We start from the raw sequence: 16,540 nt of genomic DNA, 5'->3' as shown, positions 1-16,540 counted from the left end.
CATTAAACAGTGTTTGTAGTTTTCAGTGTACAAGTCTTGCCCTCCTTTAGTTTTTTCTTATTTTATTCTTTTGGATGTGACGGTAAATGCCATTGCTATCCTAATTTCCTTTTCAGATATTTCATTGCTAGTGTATAGAAATACAGTTTGAATTTGTATATGATCTTGTATCCTATAATCCTGCTGAACTTGTTTATTAACTTGAATGGTTTCTTAAAGGACTCCTTAAGTTTTTCCAGCACTACTCCGTGTGCTCTACAGTAGGGCCTTGTTGTTTGTCTATCCTATATTTGCAAGTTTGCATCTGCTAATCCCAAAATCTGTTCTCTACATCTGTGAGTCTGTTTTTTCATAGATATGTTCATTTATGCTGTATTTTAGATTTCACATACAAGTGATATCATATGGTATTTGTCTTTCTCCTTCTGACTTAGTTTGCTTAATATAATAATCTCTAGGTCCATCCCTTATGGATGGCATTATTATTATGGCATTATTTAATTCTTTTTATGGCTAATATTCCTTCTTTTTTTTTTTTTTGGCTGCAGCATATGGAAGTTACCAGGCTAGGGCTCAAATCAGAGCTGCAGCTGCAGGCCTATGCCACAGCCACAGCACAGGCATGACCATAGCTACGCCAGATCCGAGCCGCATCTGTGACCTACACCACAGCTTGCCACAATGCTGGATCCTTAAAACACAGAGCAAAGCCTGGAATCGAACCCACATCCTCATGGACACTGTGTTGGGTTCTTAGCCCATTGAGCCACAACAGGAACTCCCCTTCTTTAATTCTTTTTTTTTTTTTTTTTTTTTTTGTCTTTTTGCCATTTTCTTGGGCTGCTCCCATGGCATATGGAGGTTCCCAGGCTAGGGGTTGAATCAGAGCTGTAGCCACCAGCCTACGCCAGAGCCACAGTAACGCCGAGCTGCATCTGCAACCTACACCACAGCTCACAGCAACCCCAGATCCTTAACCCACTGAGCAAGGCCAAGGATTGAACCTGCAACCTCATGGTTCCTAGTCAGATTCGTTAACCACTGAGCCACGTGGGAACTCCTAATTCTTGATTTTAGTCATTTCTGGGGTTTTTGGTTTTTGGTTTTTGGGTCAGTTTAGCTAAAGATTTATCGGTTTTGTTAATCTTTTCAAAGAGCCATTTTTTTTTTTTTTTTTTTTTTTTTTTTTTTTTTTTTTGCCATTTCTTGGGCCACTCCCGCAGCATATGGAGGTTCCCAGGCTAGGGGTCGAATTGGAGCTGTAACCGCCAGCCTACACCAGAGCCATAGCAACACGGGATCCGAGCCGCGTCTGCGACCTACACCACAGCTCACGGCAACCCCGGATCGTTAACCCACTGAGCAAGGCCAGGGATTGAACCTGAAACCTCATGGTTCCTAGTCAGATTTTGTTAACCACTGTGCCACGACGGGAACTCCTCAAAGAGCCCCAATTTTTTGATTCACTGATTTTTTTTCCATTCCCTATTTCCACTCTGACTGATTTTGTTTCCTTCCTTCTGCTTGTGTTGGGTTTGGTTTGCTCATCTGTTTCTAATTTCTTAAGGTGCAAAGTTAGATTGTTGATTTGTGACCTTTCTTCTATTTTAGTGTATACTTTAACAGGTATAAATTCCCCCCGAGCACTGCTTTTCCTACATCCCATAAGTTTTTATATGTTTGTCTTCATTTTCATTCATCTTTGTTTATTCCCTGACCTTTTGTTCTTTAGGACTATGTTAATTTCCACATATTTGTAAATTTCCCGATTTCCTTCTTTTCTTGATTTCTAATTTCATTCCATTGTGGTCAGCAAACTTACCTTTTTTGGGTTTTTTGTTGTTGTTGTTGTTGTTTATCTTTTTAGGGCCGAACCTGTGACATATGGAGACTAAGGGACAAATCAGAGCTGTAGCCACTGGCCTACACGACAGCCACAGCCATGCCAGATCCGAACTGTATCTGTGACCTACATCACAGCTCAGAGCAACACGGGATCCTTAACCCACTGAGCGAGGCCAGGGATCAAACCTGTGTCCCCATGGATACTAGTCAGATTCATTTACACTGAGCCACCATAGGAACTCCCAAACTTACTTTGCATGAGATCAGTCATCTTAGATGTTTCAAGGTTTTATTAGCTTAGCATATGATCTATGTGGAGAATGTTTGATATGCCCATGAGAAGAATGGACATTTTGCTGTCCTTGAGCAGAGTGGTCTATAAATGTCTCCTTTCCTTCTCTGTGTTATTATTGTTATACATATTATGCCAATATAAATTATAAACTTAATAATACATTATTATAATCATTACATAATCTGATGTCCTTTTAAGAATCAGTGAGAAGAAAGTGGAGCAATGATATAGGTACGTTAAACATCTTTTTTAGCATTTCTGATTCTATTTCTTCTTGTGGATTTGAGTTACCATCTAGTGTCATTACCTTACTCCAAAATAGTTCTTTTCCCCACCTACTTCCTCATGCTTTTATTGTCAGGTGATATTTTCACAAAATGTTGATACAAATTATGTTTCTATAAGTGAAAATCCTAACAATACAATTGTACACATACATTCTAGGTAATTATTTTTTAAACCAATTTAGAGAATAAAGGAGGGAAAATATGCAGTTATACTGCCTTTTATAATTACACATTTTTTCCAGTACTTTGTTTTTCATTTGGATTTGAATTACTATTGAGTGTCATTTGCTTTCAGTCTGAAGAACTTATTATTTCTTAAGTCAGGCTTGCTAGCTCAAATCTGTTGAAATCCCCAGTGAATCTTTCATTAATGGTTATCTCCAGAATTTTTACTTGGTTCTTTTTTATAATTTCTCTTTATTGGTATTCTCATCTGATGAGACACTGTCATCACGTCTTCCTTTAATGCTTCTTCTTTTTTGGCAATCCCTCAGCACATGGAGTTCCCCAGCCAGGGATCAGATCTGAGCTATAGTTGTGACCTAAGGCAGCTGAGGCAACATGGGATCTTTAACCCACTGTGCCAGGCCAGGGATCAAATATGCATCCCAGTGCTCCAGAGATTCCACCAATCCCATTGCACCACAGGAGGAACTCCATTCCTTTAATTATTATTATTATTTTTTTTTTTTTTTTTGTCTTTTCTAGGGCTGCACTCATGGCATATGGAGGTTCCCAGGCTAGGGGTCTAATTGGAGCTACAGCTGCCGGCCTACGCCACAGCTCACAGCAATGCCAGATCCTTAACCCACTGAGCGAGGCCAGGGATCGAACCTGAAACCTCATGGTTCCTAGTCAGATTCATTAACCACTGAGCCATGATGGGAACTCCAATTCCTTTAATTCTTAAAGCATGTTGTTGTTTTTTTTTAAGTTCTTTAAGAATATTGATAATTGGAGTTCCTGTCGTGGCTCAGTGGTTAACGAATCCGACTAAGAACCATGAGGTTTCAGGTTCAATCCCTGGCCTTGCTCAGTGGGTTAAGGATCCCAAGTTGCTATGAGCTGTGGTGTAGGTCGCAGCCACAGCTCGGATCCCACGTTGCTCTGGCTCTGGCGTAGGCCAGCGGCTACAGCTCCAATTCAACCCCTAGGCTGGGAACCTCCATATGATGTGGGTGCGGCCCCTAAAAGCAAAAAAAAAAAAAAAAAAAAAATTGTTTTTGTTGAAAACTGCATGTTTTATATATTACACTAGCAACTCTGGATACCAGCTCCCTCTATCACCTAAGAATTGATGTTGTCATAATGTTGGTCATGTATCTGTTCAGTTCTCTGTGAATTCTGTTTCCCCTGCAGTGTGCAGATTCTGATGTCCCTACCCAAATTTTGTCTTGCTTTTATATTTTAGTCTAGGTTTCTAGGGGTCCCCCCGGGTCATCACAGGCCATTCATTGGTCAAATCTGTGCTTAAGCCCCTTGAACGATTGTATTTTTTTACCCTTCCCCATAGGGTGTGTTTATAGCTTGGATGTTGCTATCACAGCTGTGAAGTTTTTCTTCTTGTGTTGCCTATGTTTAGCCAGAGACCAGTAGCTTGGATTTCCCCTCTCTGATCCCTCCTAAGAATGTTCAGCCTTGGCCATATGCACAGTCTTCCAAATTCCTTTTTATGTTAAAGCCTGACTTCCTAGGCAGTGCATCTGCATGAAAGTAGTTTATTCAACTAGCGTTTGGTCAGAAGTTCTACTTAAAACCCTCATGCCAGTGAGGTTTCTGCACTATGTTGATGGGTGTTTGACCAGACTGGAAAGTGTTTCCCAGTCTGCTCACATTTTGCCGTGACTGCTCCTGAGGGGGTGAAGCCTAATGCTTATATACAGACTTCCTGACACCCACAGTTGACTGTGATCCCAGAGCATTTTTCTTGACTGTGTCTTTCTTTGGTTTTCTCTATCAAACTTCTGGTTGCTCTGCCATTGTACTTGTTGCTACTAGTATTGTGGAGCTATGAGACTAATAATATGATACTCGGGAGATGCCGCCGTGGCTCAGTGGTTAAGGAACCCGACTAGCATCCATGAGGACGAGGGTTTGATCCCTGGCCTCACTCAGTGGGTTAAGGATCAGGCGTTGCTGTATGCTGTGGTGTAGGTCGCAGATGGGGCTCATTGTACCCCACGTTGCTGTGGCTGTGGGGTAGGCTGGCAGCCGAAGCTCTAATTCAACCCCTAGCCTGGGAAACTCCACGTGCCCCAGATACAGCCCTGAAAAGACCAAGGGGAAAAAAAAAAAAAGCTAGTAATATGCTACTCTTAATTGCTTTCATCCAGAATCTCCCTTGTTCTTAACACCCTTACTATGGAGTTTCCCACTTTCTGCCCCAAATGAAATCAATCCTCCTTGGACAGAGCTGGGAGCGCTTCATCCTAACAGTCCAGCTCTCCAGTGGACAGAATCTCTGCATCACAGCATAGGGCATAGTCTTGGGGGACAGCAACCTCCTTATCCCAGTGGTCAGTCTGGGCCCTGGGCTAATAGTAGTTCCTGGTCTTCTTTGCTTATATGTGGGGTGGGGGTTCAGGATGAGGATTGAGGTCTCAGGTTTCTCAGCTTGTTCAGCTGGAGCAGAGCTTTTGCTCTACAGGCACTCTGGGGGAATCCCTCCTCATCTCGGTTGCAACAAGTATAGTGCATGGAGTAGAGTTTCTGTAAGATGGAACTGGCAGGGAAGGGAGTCTGTTATAACTCAGTTGCCAAAGAAATCTGAAATTTAGGTTTTCTTGAATGAACGCTTCTCCATTTGCTCTATGCCCTTAGGACAATTTCCAGAGATTTTTGTTATTGTTTTGAATAATTTTCTCCAATTAAATTGTTGCTTTGTTGGGGAGAGAGTTCACCATACCCTTTACTACAACCTTTCAGAAATAGACTCACTTCTGTGATTTTTTTTTTTTTACTGACTTTTCATCCAGCAATGTCAAATGCATAAGCTTTATTGGCCTCTCAGCTATATATACTTTTATAGCCATGGCTGCTGATAACCGTAAGGTGTTTTAGTATATTTTCTGACTCCCAATTTTATTTTTTTAAATTTTATTTTATTTTATTTGTCTTTTTTTGCCTTTTCTAGGGCCGCTCCTGCGGCATATGGAGGTTCCCAGGCTAGGGGTCGAATCGGAGCTGTAGCTGCCAGTCTACGCCAGAGCCACAGCAACACAGGATCCGAGCTGCATCTGTAAACTACACCACAGCTCACAGCAACCCCGGATCCTTAACCCACTGAGAAAGGCCAGGGATCGAACCTGCAAACTCATGGTTCCTAGTCAGAATCGTCAACCACTGTGCCATGACAGGAACTCCCTGACTCCTAATTTTAAAAGCTTGGAGAAACTAATTTTGTCTTTGAAATTCTTTAAATCATTCGATATCTTTAAATTTTGAATTACTGTTCTAAAAGTGATAATGCAACTTAACTGGCACAATACTATTAGAAAATATTCTAGTGCATAAGATACAACACACTAAAATAAGATTTTAACACTGCGAAAGACAAAATGCACTGAACAATTAAGGAGATGATGCTATTCAGCCTATTGCCCTAGGGGAAAGGGTTCGTTAGCAAGGACTATCTCAAAGAAGTAGAAGGGGGCCTGGGACTTTATAGAAGCAGAGAAACAAGAGTGTCATGAGAAAGGGTGGAGATGGTCCTTTGTGGTGAGCCATCGCCCAGAACATTAGAGAGTCAGAAATGTCTCAATCATCACTGTTCTCGGGGATCACAGAGCTCAAATAAAACTCAATGTGGTTATTCCCCTCAACTGTCAGTGCTGAACTCAGAGGCAACCATAAACCTCCTGAGTAGATGAAAAAGGATCTAAATGATTATACTTCAACCATTCCTGTTGGTGTTGTTCTGTAAAACCAGTGAAACCATCTGTTGGAAGGTGGTGGCAAAAGTCACTTGTTTTAGGGTCGTAGAGATCACACATCTTAAAAGAGGGAAGCCTAAATGAAAAAAGGGAAATATTAATATAAAAGCTGTATTAAAGAACCCCAAGTTGAACCCTGAAAGTATCTCGACCAGTGGATTCCAAGAGGATGTGGAGAAAAACCCTTCAGTGATGCAGCAGCACTGCTTATCGAGTTTCTTAAAGCCAGATGTCAGTGCTCTGGGTGATGGTGTTCACAGTCTTGGTTGCCTCACACATATGGGACATGTGTGACCCAAGGCTTTTGCCCAAATATCCAGGGAAACCCAGCTCATGAAAGGACTGCTGCAGCAGTGATTCCTTCCAGGTTTTAACAGGTCACCAGCTCTCAACACACAGGACTTCTCCAGACCCTGGGCAAATGGTCAGGCGGCCCAGAGACCCAACAGGCATCTGGCATGTCAGGGTTTAGCCTTGGTGATGCCAAGTCCGGTGGCAGGGAAGAAACCTGGACACATTCATTTAGAGACTTGTGGCCAGATGTTGACACAACCGGAAGAACTGAAAATTTAGTAAGGTTTGACAAGTTGGGAAAGGTAGCAGGATCCAGTCTAATGTGCAAGTAGGTCCCAAACCAAATTCTTTCACAGTGTTGGGGAAGTCAAGACAAGACTTCTACCAGACAAGACAAAGTCTGCACCTTCATCAGTTACCTGCAGATTATAAAGAGGTGCCAAGGAGTTCCCGTCGTGGTGCAGTGGTTAACGAATCTGACTAGGAACCATGAGGTTGTGGGTTCACGATCCGGCGTTGCCGTGAGCTATGGTGTAGGTCACAGACGCGGCTCAGATCCTGCGTTGCTGTGGCTCTGGCGTAGGCTGGCAGCTACAGCTCCGATTAGACCCCTAGCCTGGGAAACTCCATATGCCACGGGAGCGGCCCAAGAAATGGCAAAAAGACCAAATAAATAAATAAATAAATATAAAGAGGTGCCAAGTGACTCACAGACAATGATCAGGGCTAGATCTGAATACCTAGAAGAATACACTCTGGACTGTGCATAGCGTTTCTGTTTTCGTTTTGGTTTTGATTTTGCTCTTTAGGGCCGCACCTGCGGCATATGGAGGTTCCCAGGCTAGGGGCTGAATGGGAGCTGTAGCTGCCGGCCTACACCACAGGCACAGTAACTCAGAATCCAAGCCGCATCTGTGACCTACACCACAGTTCACAGCAATGCCAGATCCTTAACCCACTGAGTGAGGCCAGGGATTAAACCCCCATCCTCATGGATCCTAGTCGGGCTCCTTAACCACTGAGCCACGAAGGCAACTTCCAGTCTGCCCACCTTTTGATAAAAAATAACCTCAAAGATAGACTATTCTTGACCACAAAATAAATCTGGCCTCATTAGATCTGTCCTGGTGTTTTCAGAGGTGCAGCAAAAATGGTCATTTACCACAGCCTTTCCTAAGTTGCTTTACTGGAGGTTTTCAAAAGAAATCTCAGGTTTTACTTTTTTTGTGGTTTTGACAGCACCTGTGACATGCATAAGTTCCAGGGCCAGAAAGAGAACCCAGGCCATAGCAGTGAACCAAGCTGCTGCAGTGACAACACTGAATCCTTAACCCTTTGAACCACACAGGAACCCTTTAGGTTGTACTTTTAAAAGCTAGGATATCAAACAAAGAACTTGCAACCAGATCTCACCTGCAGTCCTATAGACTTGGATGAATTCTCCTCTTGTCCAGGTTCGCAAGATATCCTAAGTTTCCTGGGCCTGCCAGGAAGTGACCTTCCTTGCTCACCTGTAAGCCTAGGAGATCTATAAGCCAGGAACCAGGCTGGTGTTCCAAAGAGGGTTTTGTAAGCATTGGCTCTATAAAGTCAACCTTATCTTCTTAAAAGTGTCTAATCGTATCTGATTAAATGATCATCATTCTCAAATACAATCTTCCAGGCAAGGCTTTTGTTCTATAACCAGTGTTTCCAGTTATTCCATAACTAGGAAGACAGACTCTTAATTGAATTCATTATAATAACTTATGCGCTATGAAAACAAGAGTATTCATTAAGAGTTTCAGAATTCTGGAGGGGTCAGGTAGGAAAAATAAGATATAATTTCATAAAAGGCACATTTTTATTTATGAAATCATAGTCTACTATGCTGTTATGAGTTGCAGATAACTTGAACAGAGAAAGGGGTTCCTCATGTATCTAATTTTCAAAAGTAGAAAGACCAGATGAATGTTCAATACAAGAATAGTGCAGGAGTTCCTGCTGTGGTGTAGCAGATTAAGGATCCAGTGTTCTCTATATTGGCCTGGGTCGCTGCTGAGGAACTGGTTCGACCTCTGGCCCAGCAAAGTGGATTAAGGATCTGACATTGCTGCTGCTGTGGATAGGTTGCAGCTGTGGCTAAGATTCACTTCCTGGCCCAGGAACTTCCATATGCTGTGGGTGCAAACTGCCCCCTCAAAAAAGAATAGTGCAAGTGACAAGGAAATCTGGTTGTTTCTGCAGCATGCAAGATAAAATAATTAAGCCCTCCCCAAATCTAGATAAAATAATTATATACATTTTAACCCTGTTTCCAAAGACTAAATAAGAACAAATGCTTTGTGATTTCTCCAGGGATACTCTGGGAAATTCAAAGACAGTTTTAGGTGTAAAACATATCCTGAGGAGAATCGTTCTCAAATATAACATTCCAGGTGAGACCTTGGAATTTTTTTTTTTTTTTTTTGGAACACACCCACAGTGTATGGAAGTTCCCAGGCTAGAGGTCGAATTGGAGCTGCAGCTGCCAGCGACACCAGATCTGAACTGCATGTGCGACCTAGACCATAGCTCATAGCAATGCCAGAACTTTAATCCACTGAGCAAGACTGGGAATCGAACCCACATCCTCACAGGTACTAGTTGAGTTTGTTACTGCTGAACTACAGCAGGAAGTCCTACAATTCTGTTTTACTATACATTTAGGATTCAATACTGGGAATCCAAAAATCAAAGTTGACAGATGTGAACACATAAGATAGGATCAAACCATGGGTGCCTGAGAAACAATATTTGGTCATTCATTTCAAAGTGATAATAAAACATTAAAACATTTTAAAATAATAAACATAGACGGCAATATGATTGCAAAGAACCTTAGATCATTCTTAAATGAGAAATTTTGTTTTCTAATAATCAAAGACATAATAAATGAATATAAACCAAAGAAACCTATTCTGGTAAGATACAGAATTTTTGTTGTCTAGATAGAATAAATGATCCCTCATGTTGTAGGTGAAGGTAATAAGCAATAAACCAAGGAAACAGGCCCATCAAATTCAGCAAACTTTGCTAAGATTTTAACTTTTTGAATTCAGGTATTATAAGTGAACACTTTACTCTAGACCAATCTCAGGGTGCCTTAGTCCATCCAAGTTGCTATAATAAAATACCACACACCCCATGGCTTATAAACAACAGGAATGTATTTCTCACAGTTCTAGAGGCTGGAAGTCTGAGATGAGGTGCAGCCTGGTGGGCGAGCGCCCTCTTCTGGGTGGCAGACTTTTCACCACACTCTTGACTGCCTGGAGGCTCTAATAAAAGCACCAATCCTATTCATGAGTTAAGCACCTCCCAAAGGTCCTACCTGCTAGTATTGTCATCTCTGGAGAATAGGATTTCGACATATGAATTTTAGGGGGGCATTTTCAGCCCACAGCACTGGGGATTCACATGAACTTCCATAATGCCATAATATTACTAAGACATTATTAACATGCAATGTGCTGCTATCATCCAATGAATCAATGAGTAAGCATTTCAAAGTTCTCTCAGTTTCTTTTTTTTTTTTTTTGTCTTTTTGTCTTTTTGCTATTTCTTGGGCCGCTCCTGCGGCATATGGAGGTTCCCAGGCTAGGGGTCGAATCAGAGCTGGAGCCACCGGCCTACACCAGAGCCACAGCAACGTGGGATCCAAGCCGCGTCTGCAACCTACACCACAGCTCATGGCCACGCCAGATCGTTAACCCACTGAGCAAGGGCAGGGACCGAACCCGCAACCTCATGGTTCCTAGTTGGATTCGTTAACCACTGCGCCACGACGGGAACTCCTCAGTTTCAATTTCCAATATAGTAAATATCAATAGTTACACCCACAGAGAAAGCTACTTAGGGTCCTCAATAAGGCTGAAGTGTGGGCAGAAAGGGGAAGGAGACTAAAAAAAAAATTCTTCTTTAGAACAAAATTACTGTTTTCCTTGAAAAATAGAAATGTGTACTCAGCTGGGTTTCTCCAAAATTCTTTCTTGTCTAAATCATGTATTATGATAATTTTTTTATGCTTTTTAGGGCCGAATGTGCAGCATATGGAGGTTCCCAGGCTAGAGGTTGAATCAGAGCTACAACTGCTGGCCTACACCACAGCCACAGCAACGCCAGATCCTTAATCCACTGAGCAAGGCCAGGGATTAAACCCGAATCCTCATGGTTCCTAGTCGGATTTGCTTCCACTGAGCCACGACAGGAACTCCATATATTATGATAATTTTTAGCCGAGTAACTGACTTCCAGTTTACAGAGATAACAGGGTGGATGACTGGGTCACTGCCTGTCACACACCAGCACTTTGTTGCATACCAGCAGCGCTCCTGAAGATATGCAGGATGGCTGTGTGTAGCCTTATGCCTTACAAAATGTAAGAAATGAGCAGAAATGAGCATGTTCATTACAGACCCAAGGACATAGCCCTTTGTAACGAATAAAAATCAGATGCAAAAGAATATAAAATTTAAATTATGCCTAGTAACCAATGCTTCAGTATTCTCTTCCTTGGAGATGATCTAGGTATTTTTGATTAATTAACTTGATGTACTATATAAATAAGCCCAAGGATGTAAGTTACCCAAACATCTTGGCAATTATCTTCAAAAAACATGATTACTGGAGTTCCCGTCGTGGCACAGTGGTTAACGAATCCGACTAGGAACCATGAGGTTGGGGTTCGGTCCCTGGCCTTGCTCAGTGGGTTAATGATCCGGTGTTGCCATGAGCTGTGGTGTAGGTTGCAGATGCGGCTCGGATCCCGCGTTGCTGTGGCTCTGGCGTAGGCCAGTGGCTCCAGCTCTGATTCGACCCCTAGCCTGGGAACCTCCATATGCCGCAGGAGCGGCCCAAAGAAATAGCAAAAAGACAAAAAAAAAAAAAAAAAAAAAAAAGACTATTGTTGAAATAAAGTTGTCAGAATAATGATTTGATTCAGTTAAATACAAACATATGTTCCATAATCTTAAACGGTTAGTATAAGTAATGCTAGCTTATTTGATCACTAAACCTGTATAAATTTAAGAATATATCCAAGTAGAAGAAAAATTTAAGCTCGTATCACACTTAATGCTCAGAGAAGACATAGCCATAGCTGCTTTTATTAAACTAAAAATATTAAATTAGGAGTTCCCATCGTGGCGCAGTGGTTAATGAATCCGACTAGGAACCATGAGGTTGCAGGTTCAATCCCTGGCCTTGTTCAGTGGGTTAAGGATCCAGCGTGGCCATGAGCTGTGGTGTAGGTTGCAGACACAGCTCGGATCCTGCATTGCTGTGGCTGTGGCTGTGGCTGTGGCGTAGGCTGGTGGCTACAGCTCCGATCAGATCCCTAAGCCTGGGAACCGCCATATGCTGGGGGAAGCAGCCCTAGAAAAGGCAAAAAGACCAAAAAAAAAAAAAAAAAAAATTAAACTAGTCTCACTTGCCTAAATAGTGTGAACTTATTCTTAAGACATTTGTGACTTAATTTCTATAAGAATGCATTTTCTCTTTTTGTTCTTTGAAAGTATTTGAGGTTCAGTTGCCTTAACTTATGGGAATTTTAAGAATATTGCATTTATAAGGTGCCGATTTATTTCTAAGTCAACCACAACAGAGCTCCTTTAAAAGGAATTTCATAATCGAAGCTGGCAATACCATCCTGAGGTAAGAAAATATCACACACTCACACAATGAGAAGTAAGGGCCTTTCTGAATGACAGACACAGATGGAGTGCTTATGGCTCCAATTCTGAACTTTCAGCCCTGGGCAGCAGTAAACACAGATTAAGAGAAGTCACTAGTCAACATCAAAGAGCTGTTTTCTCCCCAATGTATACGAATCTTTAATTGATGTGCTCAAAGTACACAAACCAAAAGAGCAACAAACAAGATTCCCTGTGTTCTTTCACCCAAAGAGACAAAATCTCCGTAACCCAAATGGTCAGACCCTGAAACCAGAGGAAGCCACACCAGAAACCAAGTGAGCACTCGAAAAGAATTAAAACAGCATCCTTCCTGTGCTCCTGATGGACACGGGTCCAGCCCATAGGAACAGAGGCACTTGTCAGTCCCAGATCAACAATTAGGGATGAAGAGGTTCATCAAGAGGGTGGAGGAAGGTGGGAATCAAGCACAGGTTTTGCTCCTAAACAAGTCAAGGCACCAAACTATCAAAATTCACTGACAGCTAAGGAGATGGTTTCACTCAAGATATTGTGCTGGGGAGACTGTTCATGAATGAGGAACGTCTCAAAGAGCAAGTAGTCAAGGGTTTTATAGAGACAAGTGGAGAAATCAGGTCACGGGATGGGGTGGAGGCTGTGTCAGAACACGTGAGGGCAGGGTGGCTCTTCTGCTGACATAAAGACTGGATTTGAGACAATGGGATTTCTCAGCTGTCACTGCTTCCAGGAACACAAGGCTCAGATGATGCTCACTGCCGAGGAAAAGGGAGCTTTGGTCATATTTTCCTTGCTAATGTATAGTTTGGGGGCATTTGGGTCACACCCAGGGGATGTGGAAGTTCCTGAGCCAGGGATCAAACCTGAGCCATAGCAGTAGCTTGAACCACAGCAGTGAAAATGCTGAGTCTTTAACTGCTAGACCACCAGGGAACTCCACTAATGGATAGTTTCACCCATTTCTATGGAATTGACTCCTCTCCTCCACAAGTCAGAAAATTCTGTGACAGGTCAGTTTCACATTTTTCGGCATCTTTAGATGTAGATGGTGCAGCTGTAGGTTGAGAAAGCATGCCTTTTCTTTTTTTCTTTTTTGGCTGACCTGAGGCACATGGAGTCCCCTTGCCAGGGATCAGATCCAAGCTATAGCTGCGACCTAAACCGCAGCTGCAAGAACACTGGATCTTTATTTAACCCACTGTGCCGGGGCTGGGGAGCAAACCTTTGTCCCAGAGCTCCCAAGACATCAATGACACTGTTGCATCACCACAGGAACTCCCCTGCCTTGTATTTTTAAGTCAAAAATCCACTTTAAATTATTTAAAAGTTGGTATAAATACATTTTGCTCACTTTATTTTTTTGCTTTTATTTTTAGGGCTGCACCCGTGGCATATGTATGTTCCAAGGCTAGGGATTGAATCAGAGCTACAGCTGCCGGCCTACACCAGCCATAACAACACAGTATCTGAGCCGCACTGAGCCACATCTTCGACCTACACCACAGCTCATGGCAACATCAGATCCTTAACCCACTGAGCGAGGCCAGGGATCCAACCTGCAACCTGTTTCCTAGTCAGATTTGTTTCTGCTGCGCCATGATGGGAACTCCCCATTTTGTTCACTTTAAAATGTTAAATTCTAAAATAATAAAAGTTTTAGGTTAAAATGTAAATGTATATGTTTTGAAAAATTTTTTTCAATAATATTGCAAAATAAAATGTGTGGAGTTCTTTGGTGGCTCAGCAGGATAAGGATCCGGTGTTGTCACGGCTGAGGCACAGGTTTGATTTGTAAGCGGTGGGTGCTGCCAAAAAAAGAAAAAGGAAAACAATGTGTGCTTACTTCTTGTTTCCACCTAAGTTCAAGGAAAACATCAGGATTGCATAGTAATGATTAATCAGACAATAATGAGACCACAGAGGTTATGGGTGGTAAACTAGAAGAGACCTAGTCAGAGACAAATTGAATTAAATGCTCTAAAATTGCACATCCATACACCAAATCTCCCACCTTAGAAAATTCTAGAACATACACAAACATACCTTTTGTGTGAGCTCCCTTGCTGGGACTCCTGCAGTGGGAAGGCAAGTGCTCCTGAGCACCTGCGGAGCGGCCCTCCCCTCCCCTCGCTTCAGTCACAGAAGCCATAGCCCTTCTGCAGCTTTGCTCCTGGGTGGGCCACACCTCCTCCAACGCTGTGACCTGAGGCTGTCCCAGCCAAGCCACCCCAACAGCCACACTGTCATGTGTTCTCTCCCATGTCCAGTCAGTGGGAGGTTGTGTTCCTGGTCCCCCAGCATCCTGCGTTCTTGGGCCCCACACAGGTCACCCTGTTTCCTCTGCGCTCACTGGGCCTGGGACAGGGGGAGAACTGTGGGCCCCTTCCAGGTGACCTAGAGATCACCTCCAGGGGATCTGAGTGAGAAATGACCATAACAACAAGGTCCAGTTGTTGGGATCAATGGGGGGTGAAGGGGAGTGGGGAGGGTTAATCCAGCACCCTGACCCACCATCCCTCTCAGCCCTCTTCTGAGCTTCAGTTAGACCAAGCTGTGAGAGGAAAATAAGAGGTCCTGATGAATCTTTTAACAATAAGTTCAGGAGTTCATGTGGTGGCTCAGAGGTAATGAACCCGACTAGTATCCGTGAGGGTGCATGTTCCATCCCTGGCCTTGCTCAGTGGGTTAAGGATCTGGGGTTGCCGTGAACTGTGGCGTAGGTCACAGATGCGACTCAACTGGTGTTGCTCTGACTGTGGTGTAGTCTGGCAGCTGCAGGTCCAATTGGACCCCAAGCCTGGGAACTTCCATATGCTGCAGGTGTGGCCTTACAAAGACAAAAAAAAAAAAAGAAAAAAAAAAGTTCAGCATACAAGGTCAACTATTACCACCGTGTGGCCACAGAAAGACCCCTCACCTTAGCTTGTGCTTTCCCTCAGCCATCTTTGGGAGTAGGCAGTATCCACCTCACTGCCTCCAAGATACCCAAAGAGGATGTTGGTGCCCGAGGAAATGGCACAAGGACATCTCAGGTTGAGCAAGCTAGACACACAAAGCCCTGTTCAACAGAGAGAGAGCCTGTGAAGGGGCCCTCACTGTGCATGAGAGACTCCTGTGTGAGGTGGCCAGCTTCCCCAAGGAACTTAAGGAGACAGCCTTGGGGAGAGCCCCAACTCAAGCAGCCCCTGTACTGGGGCAGCCAGCGAAAGTTTGCAGAGCCAAGCTGAGAAAACACGGTGCTCTCAGATCAGACTGCTCTGCCTGAGCTCCCTGGAGGAACAAGCCATCCCAGTCCAGACACTGCAGAAGGCATGGACCAAATGCCACAGTGGCCCCCTGTCATGGTGATAACCAAAACGCCCACTATGTTTCCCATACATTTCAAGCTGTGCTGTCCAATACAGGAGCCACTGACCACATGTGGCTCTTATAAATATGATGATATTTATATAATTTTGCTATGTTACAATAAATTATACCTTATATACTATGTGTGGTGATACGTGTGTATAGTATATTATAAATATAATTCATTATAAATAATGAATCAATCAAAATTTAAAATTAACTCCTTCCAGAGAGTTCCTGTTGTGGCGGAGCGTAAACAAATCTGACTAGTATCCCTGAGGATGCGGGTTCAATCCCTGGCCTCACTCAGTGGGTCAGGGATCTAGCGTTGCCACGAGCTGTGGTGTGGGTTGCAGATGAGGCTCAGATCCTGAGTTGCTGTGGCTCTAGTGTAAGCTGGAAGCTGTAGCTCCAATTCAAGCCTGGGAACCTCCACATGCCTTGGATGCAGCCCCAAAATAAATAAATGAATAAAAATAAAATAAAGTTCTTCCACATTACCACCCACCTTCCATGTTGCTCAGAGCTACATGTGGCTAGTGGCTACAGAACTGAACACTTGTCAAGAATCTTTCCCCATCCTCAAGCCAATGAATTTCCTGATTCGGATTCTGGCTAGATTACCCCCTCCTGTCCATGAATACAGCCCGCCCCAAGTTTTCAATGGACTCACCTGTAGTTGCTAGAGTTTGCTTTTCCCAAAATGCAATTCCTCTGCTATCCCTGAATAAGTTCAACGTCTGGTGACTCAAGCTTGCCTCAGTGTACTTCTTTATTTAGGTTGCCACACATGAGATAAATTAGAATGTATTTTGAAAGAGCACTGCTGAAACCAAGCAGGACCTTTCT

Source organism: Sus scrofa, chromosome 15, assembly GCF_054392235.1.
Source record: "Sus scrofa isolate SSC_HxYL_T2T_F1_AM1 chromosome 15, Sscrofa_HxYL_maternal_Yorkshire_Landrace_v2.0, whole genome shotgun sequence".
NCBI lineage: Eukaryota > Metazoa > Chordata > Mammalia > Artiodactyla > Suidae > Sus > Sus scrofa.
The sequence above is the reverse complement of the archived record's forward strand: the minus strand, read 5'-3'. Positions refer to the sequence as shown.